The following is a 15364-nucleotide window of genomic DNA, read 5'->3' as shown; positions in this document are numbered from 1 at the left end:
TGACAATTAAGGATGCACAATTCGTCCTACTGATTTCCAAAAGTTAGTTATCATTAAAAGATTTTCCTCCTTAGAGAATGAAAGACGTTATAGAATGAATTGTTTTTATTCATTCATTCTCTCTCTCTCTCTCTCTCTCTCTCTCTCTCTCTCTCTCTCTCTCTCTCTCGGATTAAGGCCTTTTAAGATAATTTTCAATCTCATGTATTTAACATTCAATGCCGAAATCTACTTTTCTGTTTGGAAAGTGAACTCCACCTATAGACATTTGATTATCGTTATTATTATTATTCACTGGATTTTCAGATGTTTATGTGCCATTTGTCCATAGGAAACTAATTCCATAGATTGCCCAGTTTCATCTAAACGTACCTTCCAAACAACACTGATGCGCACGTAGGAAACCCACGTTAATATTCTCGACGCAGACGCAATGAGAAAGAGAGAAAAATCTTCCACTCTGTCTCATCTCGGTACAAAGTTCTTTTCCTTATTATCTCCGCAGGAAATAATAGAGTCTCAGGCTATCGGCATTCAGGTCGACTTGTCACACTTTGCTCGTGGTTGTAGTACATCCCGAGTCTTTTGACACGAACGCCTTTCTGCACTACGAGGCACATTGCACGTGATAGGAAGCCACCCGCCGTGAACGGCACAAAAGCCTCCGGCAGATTATCGCTGCAACTGTGTTTTAGTGTCGTCTTCCAATTGTGAATCATATCCAACAGCCACCCCTGTCTGCATCAGCACAAGGAGGACCCGGTTAGCAGTGGAAAACGTTGCGCACGGTATTTGTAGCTGCTCGGTATTTCTTCGGGCAACTAGCCGTCTTCCTTGGTTCGTTCGACCGTATCGTTCCAGATAGCTTTTTATGGCTTCTTTCTTTCATCGGCCTTTCGTTTCTTAGGTGGATTCGTTCGTACAGAATTCCTGATCTCTGTTTGTCTTAAGGGCGTTCCTACGACTTTATCTTTTTCTCCTCCTCCTGAATTTCTTTTTCATTTATTTCACTTTTTTTCCCTTCCTTTCCTCAGGTTACACATAAATGTGTAAACATGTGTCGTTTTATTCCTTCCCGGACTTCTTAACTTTTTTTCTTACTTTTCTTTATCTCTTTCCACCTATTTTCTTAGATTTTGTTCGCTTCGTCTACTCTTGTGGTTTGGGTTTTTAGCACTCGGGTGATCATCTCTCCCTTCTTAATTCGAACTCAAAGTTTTTCTAAAGTTCCTTCGTATTTCTTAAGCCTAAAGCTCTCAGTAGAAAACACGAACTTCCCTAATATCTGGTGCTTAAGTGTGATTTTCAATCTTGCCTGCCAGGACCCTTGAGGAGAGAGCTTTAGACATGCCCACATTATGAGCTCTCACTTATAATAGTTAATATGGAATGAAAGGTGCATCGAATTCTAACTATCATGATTTAACCTACCATAAATCGTCTTCTAAATACATCGCTAATTAAGCAAAAGGTTGTTAAAAGAGAGATCATTCAGTAAAATTAGCATCTAATTTAATGCTAATATTATTGCTATCAACGGTGCTTGTTACCACAGTTTCTTGACATGATTCACATGTTAAGGATCAATGGAATCATCTGTTAACATCTCTAACTTTTACTTGAAATAAAACCAGCAATGGTATCATACGAAAATCGAGAGGAGTTTAAGAAATCCATGGTTGTCGTGGTATTGTACTACTTACGAGACACGACCTTCGAAGAGTCTATAGAGTCATCTGAGGCTGGCATTAATGAAAAGCTCACTCTTTTTTGGAGATTTATTTATTTATGTTTTTTTGACATACCGGTATTTAACCACACAGAATAACTTGATAGTGATGATGTATATTTTTAATCAGTTATTGAAGGCGAAAAAAAAAAAAAATAGAAATTAAAAAAATTTTTTTTTTCAATGTTGTTAACTCAAAGTCGGTATTTTCATTTACTAATTTTAGTTTTATTTGCTAATAAACTGTTTTCTAATAATTTTATTATTTTATTTACTAATAATCATTAGCTGACATTATTAAATATGTCAGAAACGTCCGCCAGATGGCTTAAGGTTTGCAACATAGTGAGTGTTTGATTTGTAACAAATCAAACGTCTATTGTGTTGTAAACCTTAAAAATAAATGAAAGCTATTTTTATTCATTTGAATATTTTTGTGGTTGTTTTTTGAAAAACTTTTTTCTTTTAATTTTCTTACCTTCTTTTATTGGCTCATTCGTAGCGCAAAAAATACTTCTACAGATCATTTCAAACTCCTCAATGTTCGTTAAACAGGTAACAAAAAAAAAAAAAAAAAATTCTTGTCTTCGATGCATAATAGATTAGCTTCCCTCACTCGCCTACTGGAATTCTGAACAACAACAAAAAAAGCAATGCTTTATTTCTTAATCATTAGTGGCGCTGGCTTCGTTCTCTCTTAAAACTGGTGCTGGATTATAATCATAACAATGTCTAAGGCATACATCGTGCAAGAATGATAAAACTCGCATCACACGTCCCTAAGGTTCTACTTTCCCGTTCTCCAATCAGTATGCATGAAAAACAAGACAGCTTAAGGGGAAGAAAGGGGGGAGGGAAGAGAGTATTTTAAAACCGCAACTAAAATTATCACCTTGTTAGCACAGTACAATTGTAAAAAGAACCCCCGGGGAGTTTACTTAGGTGGAGGTAAGAAAATGATCAAGAATGCTTAAAAATTGAAGTCTTATTTTGAAAAAAATTAAACACCAATATATTTGATGCTGAATATGCAGTTTTTTTTTTTTTTCAATGCTATTGCTCGATTCTTGTATACCAAACTTTCAATAGTTGTTTCTAATTTCCCGTAGAATCGAGAATGTGTGAATCCCGTAGGGATTCACACATTCTCGATATTTCATTTATATTATTATTACTACTTTAAAAAATAAAAAAAATTAAAAAAAATAAAAAGCAAACATTTCGTTTTGATGTTTTTTTTTAATTCATTGCATGTATGTACGTACTGGAAAAACAACAAAATCCTTAAGGAAATGAAATCAGCGAAAACAATTTTTAGAAGTTTACGATAAGGACACGGCAGGGTTGAGGAAGTATTAGCATATTAAAGATGTTTAGTTATGGTAGCATGGCAAGTGTAAGAAATATTTAGCGACATTTACAAAAACTAATTACAAGCTTGAAGAAAGTCGAAGAATTTGAAGGCAGAGAGTTTGTCTTGAGAAATGCGCAAGTAAGAAACTACAGCATGTAATGTTTTTTTTTTAAAAGATGCAAAATTAATAAATCGTGGAAGAGACGAGAAGGACATGTTTTAAAAATCAAATATTTCCAACATAAACACTCCTTCTTCATCCTTCGCCTTAGGTCTTAGACCCGTTGCCGTAATGCTTATTGCAATCTACCTGTCCTTCGTTTTTCGTGTTCTTCCGACTGGTCTTCTAGTACTTGGTTCCCATTTTTCTATTCGTCTAATTACTCTCAACTTTTGCATTCCGCTGACATATTTTGGCTTTCCTTTTTTCCTGTTTGCTCTCTGTTCATTGATTGGTTGTGACGCACATTTTTTGTAGATTTCTTCCTTTCTCATATTTAATCCCGTTTTGTTTTTTCTTACTATTTTCTTAAGAGTTTTCATTTAATCGAGTCGTAATATGCCAGGTGTTTGGATTTCATGAATTAGGAAACAGGCAACTACGGCTCTGCTTACAAATGGAGGAGATTCTTCTTGCTGGTTTTTGTTTCAATAGATCAAACTTTCAAAATGTTTCAAACTTTCAGTAGATCCCTTGAGATGCTTTTAATCTGAGATCTTTACAATTTCGTAGGGAACTCCCCCCCCCTTTTCCCCTCGAAATATTTAGGACCCGGATCTTCGCCTACCCCATACTGCGTGGTTTTGCAGTATGAATACTGTATTACCACTCTGCTTGTGAAACATTGTTCTAATTAAACACGTACACAGATGACAGCAGGTAGTGGCCAAGGATCGACTTCTGGTTCACTGCCTCGTATTCTGTGCGTGACAAATGCAGGTGACTTGCTTGCACTCATAAAGAATTTATTGATTGTTGTTGAAGCAGGCGCTTCTGGGTGCTTTCAAACAGGCAATGACTTTTAGAACGGTCTCAATGAAACATTATACACAAGTTTAGCTAATGTAGAAGCTAAAAGAACGGTCGATAATAATAATACCACCAATTGTGATTAATCGTAAAGTTTAGAAACAGTCGACTGAAAATATGAATATCGCGCATGCGTTGGTAGCTAGTTATGTGTTTCGAAACAACGTTAAAATGGAACTGCTCACTACGTTAAGGAATACTTGGTTATACAGTACTTTGATAAATAACTAGCCAATATAACTAGTAGCTTCGTACCAAGCATGTTATCTGCAATAGAACGATCACACACACACTATATATATATATATATATATATATATAATGCATTTTTGGTCTTATAAGCTGTCAGTTCTGGGCAATTACCCTATTTTATAATGAGAAATGGGGACAGCTAATCATGACCATCGGTAATCATCTCTAGTCGTTAAATATCCTTATGTTTGAAAAAGTCACTTTTATCCCAGCACGAAGCTTCCGTCAAAGAAAAGCGTGGTGAAATTCGAAGAAAATGGACAGCAGCCCTCAGGCAAGGAAGTTCCAAGAGGAAGATGCAATATCGGTACTCAACCTATTGAGACATCCGAAGTTAAGTCCAATTTTTCATTTTTATCCCAAGGAGGATTTATTTGATCAAAGTAAAATCCTGAATATAAAATGAAATCAAAGAAAAAAAAATGATCAATCATTTATTTTCCCTACCATTTCAAATTCATTAGAAAATCATTCAATATTCCCCCCCCCCTCCCCCATTAATATTGCAAAAAGAAGTTAAAAACATTCCAGTCCATTGAAATAATGGGATTATTGCTTCAGAGGAGGGAAGACTTTTTTTTTTTTTTTTTTTATGGGGACCACGAAGGTGTCTGAGCGGTAGTTCTATTTCCACAGTCTCTCATATTATTCTGACAGGTACCGGGTACTCGAAATTGACAAATGATACCTGCAAGTACACAAACCATAAGGGGCAGTCAGCCGAACTACGACTTGTTGTAAGGAAGTGTCGACTGAAGTTAAATAAAAGGAAAAGTAAATCTTACCTCGCAGAGTTTCTTCGTTTTTTTTTTTTTTTTATTTTTTTTTATTTCCACCTAGGGCACCAAAAACTGACGAGTCGTCCCAGTCAAGCCTGGCTTAGATCTGTCCCTCCAGTGTTGCACGAACGAACATAATACGACAAGCGGAGGAGATTAATCTTGGTAATAAATATTGATTTTGATGCAATTTCCGCCTTGTTCGTTACATTTGCGACTTTAAGATGTAATCCTCGGTACAATTTTTTTTTCCCCCTTTATTTAATTTTATTTGCGCTATATCCGGGCTCGTTCTGACATCTCGCAGAGAATGATTACAGCTCTTTGCAGTTGGAGTAGATAGCTGCTTGGAAATAAAGGTCTGCGCTTCGTGGCAGACGAATAGGGTAGTGTCACTATTTAGATTAGATTAAAACTCACGCTCATCTGGACTTTCAAAAAAAAAAAAAAAAAAAAAAAAAAAAAAAAAAAAAAAACAATAAAGCTCATTGTGATTTCCCATGAAAGTAAGGATAAGAAGATTGTAATTACTTTAACTCCTCGTAATATTTTTCTTATCTACATTCTTATTTCTTCTTGTTGATGCTGCCAAAAATAGTAAATTAGCTTACCACACGATGTTAACACACAGAAAAAAAAAAAACTCATCGTAACTGAGAATCCAATTGTAAGACCAAAAAACGACTGCTAATCAAAATCCCAGTTTGAATGATAGAATAAAAGAAACAAAAGTATTTTGACATTTTAATATTGTTTGAAGCTATTCAAATGCAAATTAGACGTATTATGAGATTAACTCAACTCAGAAATCAACAATGGGTAAACGTACCAGTCAAATATATATTTTTTTTATTGTTTAGAACATTTCACAAAAAATCTTTTAATAAAGTTATTAGATTTCGTTTGCGTATGCAGTAGCATTTCGCTATAACGTTACTCGATACAACGTCAACAATGAAATTTAAATTGACCGTCATTTTTTAATAGAAAAAACTATCCTGTTACAGTACAAGCTCTGAAGGCTGAAATAATGTTTATCCAGTGTAGTGAAGATATATTTCGATTTTATTAAGAAAAAAAAAAGTTAAAAACTCTTTTATAACATCAAAATCTCTGTTATTTATTTGTAGGATTGTACAGGAGGCGCGCTATTATTAGGATTAGGAATATGTTTTCCCCTTTAGAGACCATCCTTCCTCTATCGATCGTTCAAACGCAAATCCATTACGAAATATAATTCTGCCGCAGGTCAGAATCAATGCCAATTTATTACAAATTACAGCTTGAAATCCCTGACGTCAAATTTTAATCGACTCATTCGCACGATGTAATTGGCTAACATCGATTAATCACGATGGTCAAATCAGCTCATTATAGTCTCCAAACAGGATAATTAATACCTTTTGAATAATTAGTTATATTTAGCTTTCGACTGGAGCTATTAAACGAGTAGTCTGACATACGTTTTAAATGCATTTGCCATCGCTCTTTGAAGGAATTTGGAGGTGCATGTGAACTATTGAAAACGGGGAAAGGGGGGCGGGTTGTGCCACAAGACAGCCTCTCATAAGATCGGCTATTGTTAATACATCCTCTTACGGCATCGTCATTTGAATGAACCCTGATCCTGATAGTATTAGCGATTGTACGAAATGCCAATACGGACAAATAGGTTCAGCATTATTACTTCACACCCCAGTTTGGTCCTCGCCCAAAAGGTGCAAATGTCGAGAATGGCGTGGTTATCTCTTTCTTCTGACCTTCTCACAGTACCCCCTTCCCTCGTATCTTAAGATCTCAAGCTTCGTATCAATTGAAAAAGGATTTGTCCTCCCCCCCCCCAGCACTTTCTAAATAAAGCTTTCCAGGGGACTTTGGTGAAGAAGGCAGTGCTTTTGTTGGATCGTTTTGTATTCAGCACTCCGAAGTCTTTCTTTCCTTTTTTTTTTTTTTTTCGCTAAAAGCAGCAGACAGATATCGTACGCCTCGCCCGACCATATTGCGGCGGCATAGAATGGGGGGGGGGGGGGGAGAGATTACGGCAATTTTGCATAGTGTGTTTCTCCTTCCATGTTTTTCCCATCCATCAGTGCAACGTATGGAGTTGCATAAAAATTCACCTGGAGTAATTAATCAATGCAAAAACGTCAGCTTGCATGTCGGACTACGTGTGTTTGTAAACGGCGCGTGCTTCTCCCTTAGCAACAGAAAAGAGAAGGGTCGGTACGAGTTTTGTATATTTTTTCTTCTCTCTCTCTCTCTCTCCTCTTCTTTCTTTCTTGCGTGTTAAGGAAGATTGTCATTATTGTTCACTCTCCCGTATTTCGACAACCTGTCCGGCATAGAAATAACCAAGAACACCTTTTTTTTTTCCTCTTTTTTTTTGGAACCGTTTTCTTCACTGCTGTCGGCGAAGATATTCAAAAACGGAAGATCTCTCTCGTCACAACCATTCGTTTCTGTGCAGCGGCGGCGACGACAGTATAACAGGTGAAGGAAAAACCACCTACAGAAAAGGCTTCTTAAGTATGCAAGCGTGGATGGAATTACCGTATTCGAGGCACTTCCTTACATGAACCTGGAATTGAAAAGGGAGAGAGGGGGGGGATGAAACAGAGAATCAGTAAAAAAGGGGGAGGAAACACTGATGGTTTTAGAACGGTAAGCATAATTTTTCCTCGGAGATGCGTACTTCAAAAATGTGTTTTTTTGAGAAAATAGAATTTCTTTTTGAAACTTCTCGTAATTGCCGAAAGTTAGACAGATCTAGGGATAAAAAAAAAAAGGGGGTGATGGCAGTGGATGGGGGGGGGTGTAGCAAAACTAAACATTTATTTAAAAACGAACGCTTTTTTTTTTTTTCGTTACCTCAATATCAGCTGCAACGAAAATGACAATGGGATTTCCAGCTAGAATACAAACCTCCAAATGCATCGCAGTTTCATGCTGTGAAATTGTCAGCTCGCGAGACTTGATGTTCATCATGAAGACGCACGCAACGGACTGCTATCAACACGCACTCTCCATCCAGATCGCTTACTATTCATAAATGCTCCTGCACACAGGGATTTAATTCTCCTGGCTGAATCACCGGAGAAAGAAAAGTGATCATCTTGTGGAGATGTTAACGAAGTTTAAAAGAAAAAAAAAAAAAAATGCAGTTCATAAAGAGCCAACTTAACTCCGAAACATAAAGCTTTTATGGGATTTTTTTTATTAACTTATTTATTACTAGCCTCTCCTTTGTATTACTGTTCAAGTTTGAGTGGGCATCGGATTCGAGATAATCACCCAGATCAAATAAATTGCCCTTAATGACTTGGCTTGCATTTGTAAGCGGTGTCGTTTTGGTTGCTGTAAGTAAGAGAAAGCCACACGTTCTCTGGAAGATTTGGATGGCAGCGAAAGATATTTTAATCGGGAGATTGTAATGTTAGTGAAGCTAGAAAACGACTTCTACGTTTCAGCGGTTGGTGGAGATGTTTCACTCTGGGTGTTCCTTCATTTGTTTGGAAGATCATGTTCGTAGTATAAACTGAACTTGGAAGATTTCTTTTAACCTGCGCATCTCATTGATGAAGTTTGAGTGCACATTTTTTCCAAATCTACGATTGTGAATGAGATGATTGTACGGCATAGCGATCAACTAGTCGAATGCCTTCCGCGTGTGAGTCATTGCGACAGAATGTCCATTTTAATCTTATTTTGTGTATTTCGAATCACTATTTAATTGAATTAAAACTATTATTGATAAGTACGTTAAGTCATCTAAACATTCATCGTTTGATTGATTTATTTACAGAATTATCAGGAACAGTCGATGCATTTGGTCACCTCTCTGTAGTCTCCTTATTGTGTGGTAAGTAGTTCGAAATGGTAGAGATCTGTATTCGAGGTATTTTCTTTATTAAAAAGATAACGTATTTGGTATGTTATTAGTTATGTTAATCGTATAACAATTGTAACTTGAAGGTCGTGATTATATAATCTGTGATGTTTACTTGTAAGACACTAGAACAAAGGCTTCAGATTTTATATAATTATTGGAGTCTATCCGTTTTTTTTTTTTTTTTTTTTTTTTTTTTTCCCTACTTGAAATTCTCTTTTATTTGGATACGTCGAGGAATTATGGCATTTAGCAATTCTGGAGAGAGAATAGCAGATTACATTTGATCCATAATATTTTGTTCATTATCATCTGGTGTAAATGACCTCCCTAGATGAGTCCTTGACTTTCTGGAGTTCTCTGATCATGATGATAATAATAATATTATTATTATTAACCATCTACACAACAAACTCCGAACTGGTTAAAAGACATAGTTCCCACACGCCTAAAAACACCAATATACAAAGCACTATGCCAAAATATACTAAGATACGCTGTAACAACGTATGCTTTTTGTGCGCCCTACAAATTAAATAGATTAATGTCGCTACAGTACAAAATCATAAAACTGATTTTTTGGGAACAAAGAGAAAATAACGACTTTATATACACTGCAATGTCAGAACACAAAATACTGACAGCAAAACATTTATGTCACTATGCAGCTTTGCTAAAACATTATTTCGATGCCAACTACAGGACAGTTAGAAATACATACCGTATAACAAGACCTCAGACTACTAATTATATCACATATAAATACAATAATCACTACGGAAAGGCCACGCGAAACTTCTACATCCCAGACATGATAAACAAATTACCTTTTGAATAGAGAAACCTTACAAACTACAATAGCCTGAAAAGAGCTCTAAGGACATACTACGAACGAGAAACACGCACCCAAAATACCATAAAAACTTAATGAAACACAATATATTCGTTCAGGCTTCCAGTTCAGCGACGCATCAATAAATTCCAAGTTATTGTATGTGTGTGTGCGAATTTCTCAATCATAGATTTCGTAGCTTCCCAACACATCAAAAAAAAAAAAAAAAAACAATAAATACTAACCAACTGGTGTCATTCTCAGATAAGCTTACAAATAAGCTTCGAGGATGAAAGCAGAGAAATTAGTTCTCATCCAAGATGTATCATATGTAACCAAATGTATGCAATGTAATAATAATAAAATAATAATAATATTATTATAATTATTACTATATATATACCCCCCTCATAAAATTCCAGAGTCCAGCCCGTCTCCAACCCTTAAATCCACTTCTGCTCTAATATTGTTCAGTGGTAGCTTACTGTGCGCAGGAATGAGGGTTTGGTTCTTGTTTTGCACTTTAGGGATATTTTTCTTGAAGTCAACGGATAATCCCCAGTCTTGAGACTTTTGCACGCACAAAAAAAAAAAACAACTAAGTAATAATCGTCTCGAAGCCTTACAAAAAAAAAAAAAAAACCTCCTGGTGGCGCCATTAGTCTCCATGACCGAATTAGTTCTCTTTGCGCATGTGTAATTGCAAACGATTACATATGCGCACCGATACAATCAGTTATCGTAAAATTGGACAGGCAGCTAATCAAAAGAAGACCTGAAGGATTCAATTTAAACTCTTCATATGATTCCAGATGATTATTCTGCTTCCCTAGTGGAATATACACACTGCTAGATGTTGCAAGGGGTGGAGAAGGATTATTATAACAAAGAACACTCCCTGTAAGACACTTGTATTGGGATTCGAGAGAAAAAATGAATCAAGAAATGGAAGCCATCCTCATTCGCGAATGTTCGTCGCACATAAAAAGCGAACGCAAACGGCACTCCCGATCCAACTAATCACAAAGCACATTGCCGGTGTGGAAGGAAGGGAATAAAGCGAGAAATAATCCTCGCTGAATGGGAAAGAAAAAAAAAAAAGTTTTTAGCGAGTGCTCTAGAGAACTCCGCTTCACCTCATTGCATGTTTATACACTTGGTGCATTCGATTGGCGGCAATCAGCTCGATTGGACGGCATCGAAACAATGGGAGGTGAAGCTGGGATTTCGGCTTCGCTGATGGACCACTTACAGCCGGACGTGGGAAAAGTTGAGGACAACTCGACCCTTTCGCCTGCGACCATTACTCTGATTGTCCGGCAAGGAGTGAATTGGCCATCCACGTGCCTACGCTGCGTTTAGTATTCGTTTCCCTTCCCCTCCGCCGCATTGTTATGTCCCCCATCACCTCTGCTGCCTTTCGCCTTCAATTTCTTGGAATGGTAACCATGCTCTCGTGAGAATACGGAAAAACTTCGGCAAGAAATGATTTTCGCCGTGTGTGTGCGCTACGTTTGGTCAGTGGCGTCTACGGAAAGCGAGGAAAGTGAGTTGACCGCAGTCGGTGAACGTTATCAAGGAATGGACGAAGAAATCACGCGGAAAAAAAATAAAAAAGAAAAACTTCTTAAAGAATAAAATGAGATTGCGAGGAAGGGCCTTCTCTGCGTGCCCTATCTCCGTCAAACACACAGCCGTCACTGATGCACCAGCTAGATACCTTTATGTAATCCACCCCCCCACCCCCCATTTCTCCCCGACACACTGAGGGTCGCTGAAGAGTTTTTCCCGATTGTTTGACCTAGTTCACGTTGAAGAAAGAACATCGACTTTCCTCTTTTATTATTTCATGGTCTTTCCTAATGGAACGAGGAAGAGTCGCTGGTGAAGAGCGCATGCGCAATGATATGGCGTATCTCCATTTTTTTTTTTTTCACCAGTCCAGAAAACATGAAGTTTCCAAGTGAGAATCACTTGGAAACTTCATGTTTTCCAAGTGATGTGTGAAGCTGTACATTGGCTGAAAGGTTCCTCTACTCAAGGCGACTTCCATCAACCGTACGCTTTCATTATCCATCCGTACTTAGATTAACTCTGACCTGTATAGCATGAAATATTATTGTTATCGTTTTCCAAGAATTACGGTAATGCCGATGACTTTACTACACTGCAGGGTATCGTTCAAATTTAAATCCTAGAATATTTCACTGGTTGCTATGGGCGATTTCAGGTCCTCCTCTGAAATTGTCATCTATTTGTGTATTTATGTTTTCGTCTGCCTGTGCTGTCATCAACAATCAATTCCCGCATCCCTCATTAACATCAGTGAAAGTGCATTTTCGTAGTTTCCCAATTTCTGCTTATTTCACGTGTTTTAAATAACTACTAACTGTAACATATTTCAAGGCATAAGAATTTATTTATTTGTGTGATTTTACATTAGTTTTTAGGTTTATTTTATTTTTTTGTTTTATAGAACAAAATGAAGACTGTCTCATTTTATATTTTTGTCAGTTTTAAGTGAATAATTTTGCATTTGGGAAATGTAATTTCCGAAAAAAAGAGAAGATAATTTCAATTTTTTTTTAACCGTGTTTTTGAATACAGGAAGCGAAAAATGTCTTTTGAATCTTCTCACGAGGTGTATTATGAGTGTTCTGCGCATTGTTTATAAAGTAATTATTGTGATAATTACCCTTCTGTGTGTGTGATTAAATAAATATTCTACAGATCCCAGAAGTGCAAATCCTCATTTGTAACATCTCGAAAGATATTCTTATGGGAGGTGGAACAATTAAATTAAATAAATAAAGGGGGGGGGGATGGAATGCAGTAATTACTTCTTTAACTTTCTGTAACAATACATAAATTTCTTTGCCATCTGCAGAACGCGTTTGAATGGCCTCAAATTTGCATAATCCTCAATAGCAGTTTAATGTGAAGAAATCTTAAAAAAAGAAAAAAAGTTATAATTGACTGTTGCTAATCTGATGCAGGTAAATATTCCTGCCAGATTAAAATCATAAATTTAAGTCTGTGATTTAGTTATATATTAAATCGCTCCCTTAATATCATGATGGGATAACCTTAGAAAGATGCTCACTGTCACCCATCTCCATGCTGTTGCTATGGTAACTAGTAATATGGCTTTTAAGCGTGATTCTAAAAAAAAATATTTGATCTCGTTTTATATCCTTTAGTGTACTATATGCGTTTATATTAAATACGCATTTTACAAATTAAGAAGAAGAAAGAAAATGAAATTTGAAAGACTTTGAGAACAGCAACGAAAAAAAAAAAAAGTTTATTTGCACTCTTATGTCGTCTTCAATCACAATTTTCTTAAAATTGTATTTGCATACTGATGTACAATATTCTACATTCATGTGGCAACAGTACTTCAACCAAGTACTCGCTGACATAGAATTGTCTGCAGGTATGATAGGATTGACAAGTAGAGATCGGAAACAAGTAATTAAATAAAATTATAAATAAATTTTAAATTATATTAACAGAATATTGCATTTATAGTCATACTTCGTTTCCTTGAAGAAATATATATATATATATATATAATGTTTTTTTTTTTTTTTTTTTTTTTTTTTTTCCTCCAATATACTCTACAGGAAACTTTACATGCAGCTGGTAGATTAAGGAGAGTCATATTTTGTTTCTTTTTGTATATTTTTAAAATAAATTTTATGGCTATCCACATAAGGTATTGTGTCAGAAGACCTTTTAGTTCTCTTATTATAGAGAACGTTTTAATCTGCTGTTGTTTCGGTTTTGGTCTGCTGTTTCTAGCCAACTACTCCTCTTATCTGTCGGTATCTCACTTTACATGTAGAATTACAATATGCAAGTGTTGGGGAAGTTACTTTTTCTCCCTACTGTTAAAAATAAAAATTAGGAGAAATTAGCGTATTGATCATGGAGCGAAAGACGAGTCATTGTTTGAGCACACACACAAACACACAGTGGCAGAACAGAAATCGATGACACAAACTAATTGGCGTCTGTTTTTGTTATGACTTCATCTCTCCATTGTTGTTTTGCCATTGTTTCACACTGAAGCGAACAAAAGGGAAAAGAAAGCCAATGTTCGACGTATTAGAAATCTTTCGAGAATTAATGCTGTATAGAAGACAGTGGGAGGAGGAGGAGGAGGAATACATTACATTTCTCAAATAGATACAAAGAGAGTTCGAAGTCGTTAACGAAGTACTTAATGACTTAAAAGTCGGGTTTGCACCATTTGCGTGCGGTCAATTTTCTGCAAAAAAAAAAAAAAAAAAAATCGTCTGCTCGCGCACGAGTTTGTAATTCTGTTGGCTGGTTAGCTGGCTTTCTCCCTCCATCTTAGGTCTCTTTTTGGAGAGAACCGGCAAGAACAAAACCGGACCGGTGTCATGTGAGGCCACTTAACGCTGATGGCCATTAAAAGCTGATTAGCGCCATTACAGATAGTCGAACAGCGTCTCATTACTCCGCGCTGGTGGCGACTTGTTCCACGCGACCTGTGTGTTAGTGACAAGATGATGGAACCATCATCTGTTACCTAATGGATGCTCAGAGAAAAGGGGGAGAAAGACGAAAGAGGGGAGGGGACCGCCAGCTTGCTAGTAATGGGTAGTAGGGGGTAGGCTGAAGACGACTTTAGAACAACGGGTGTGTTATATGGAGAAAAGGAAAATTGATCTTCGCTCCGTCGGAGTTTTTGTCTTTTGGTGCAAGCGAAAGTCGTGTTATCAAATATCCCTTAGGTCCGGACTGTAAGACGCTACAGGGACTCGCTCCTCCCATTGCTATGTGCACTGATCTGGCAGTAATCATCTTCCCACATACAGTATCAAGAAAAATGTGCTAAAAGAATTGAGACATTTAAACCGCATTACCGAAACATCCATTCATTGGATCCACTCACGTGGAATTTGATTGTCAAGACATATCGGAAACAGACACTACATTTTTTTCCCCCTTATGATTTGTTAAAAACTTTCCTACAATTCCTTCTCTTAAGGAGTTTGGTCAAGTGATATTTTATAAACATAGAAGTTGTTTATAATAAAAGCGTTATAATCACTTTTTTCTATTTATTCCTTGTTAGCAGAAAAATGGAAAATCAAATTCAATGTAAAAGGGTGAATATCGAAAAAATCCGGTGATGCAGGATGAACAAATACAAAGAAAAAAAACTGAATCATCAGTCAGTAATAAACATGATGATTTAGAATCACTTCCTTAGAAGTTGATTCTAAATGTCTGATAATTATAAAATTAATTAGGTGTACTCGTATATAAAGCCAAGTTATTTGGTCGTGGTTTCCTATTGATTTTATTACGTTGTGGAAAAGACGAGATGATGAGGCATTGTTCATGAGGGGAAGAAAAAAAAAAGTTAATAAAAACGAATTCCTCGTTACATTGCTTTTACTGTGGATTTAACAGCCTGCAACTACAACTTCTCTTGACAACTTAGCAAATTGGAATTTTATAAACTAC

General features: G+C 36.5%; 1 protein-coding gene across 1 annotated transcript in view; it reads left to right on the top strand.

Moving 5' to 3' along the window:
* The window catches only part of LOC150109208 (plexin-B-like), a 792153-nt gene that overhangs the window by 129492 nt on the left and 647297 nt on the right, over window positions 1-15364 (top strand). Inside the window, exon 4 of the mRNA XM_090406262.1 lies at window positions 8947-9003. The gene's annotated coding sequence lies outside the window, so the exon portion shown is untranslated. The remainder of the gene's footprint in view (window positions 1-8946; window positions 9004-15364) is intronic.

This window comes from Typopeltis vanoorti, chromosome 2 (assembly GCF_054136105.1).
Source record: "Typopeltis vanoorti isolate ZY-2024b chromosome 2, IOZ_Tvanoo_1.0, whole genome shotgun sequence".
NCBI lineage: Eukaryota > Metazoa > Arthropoda > Arachnida > Uropygi > Thelyphonidae > Typopeltis > Typopeltis vanoorti.
This window is presented reverse-complemented; position numbering and strand designations above follow the sequence as displayed.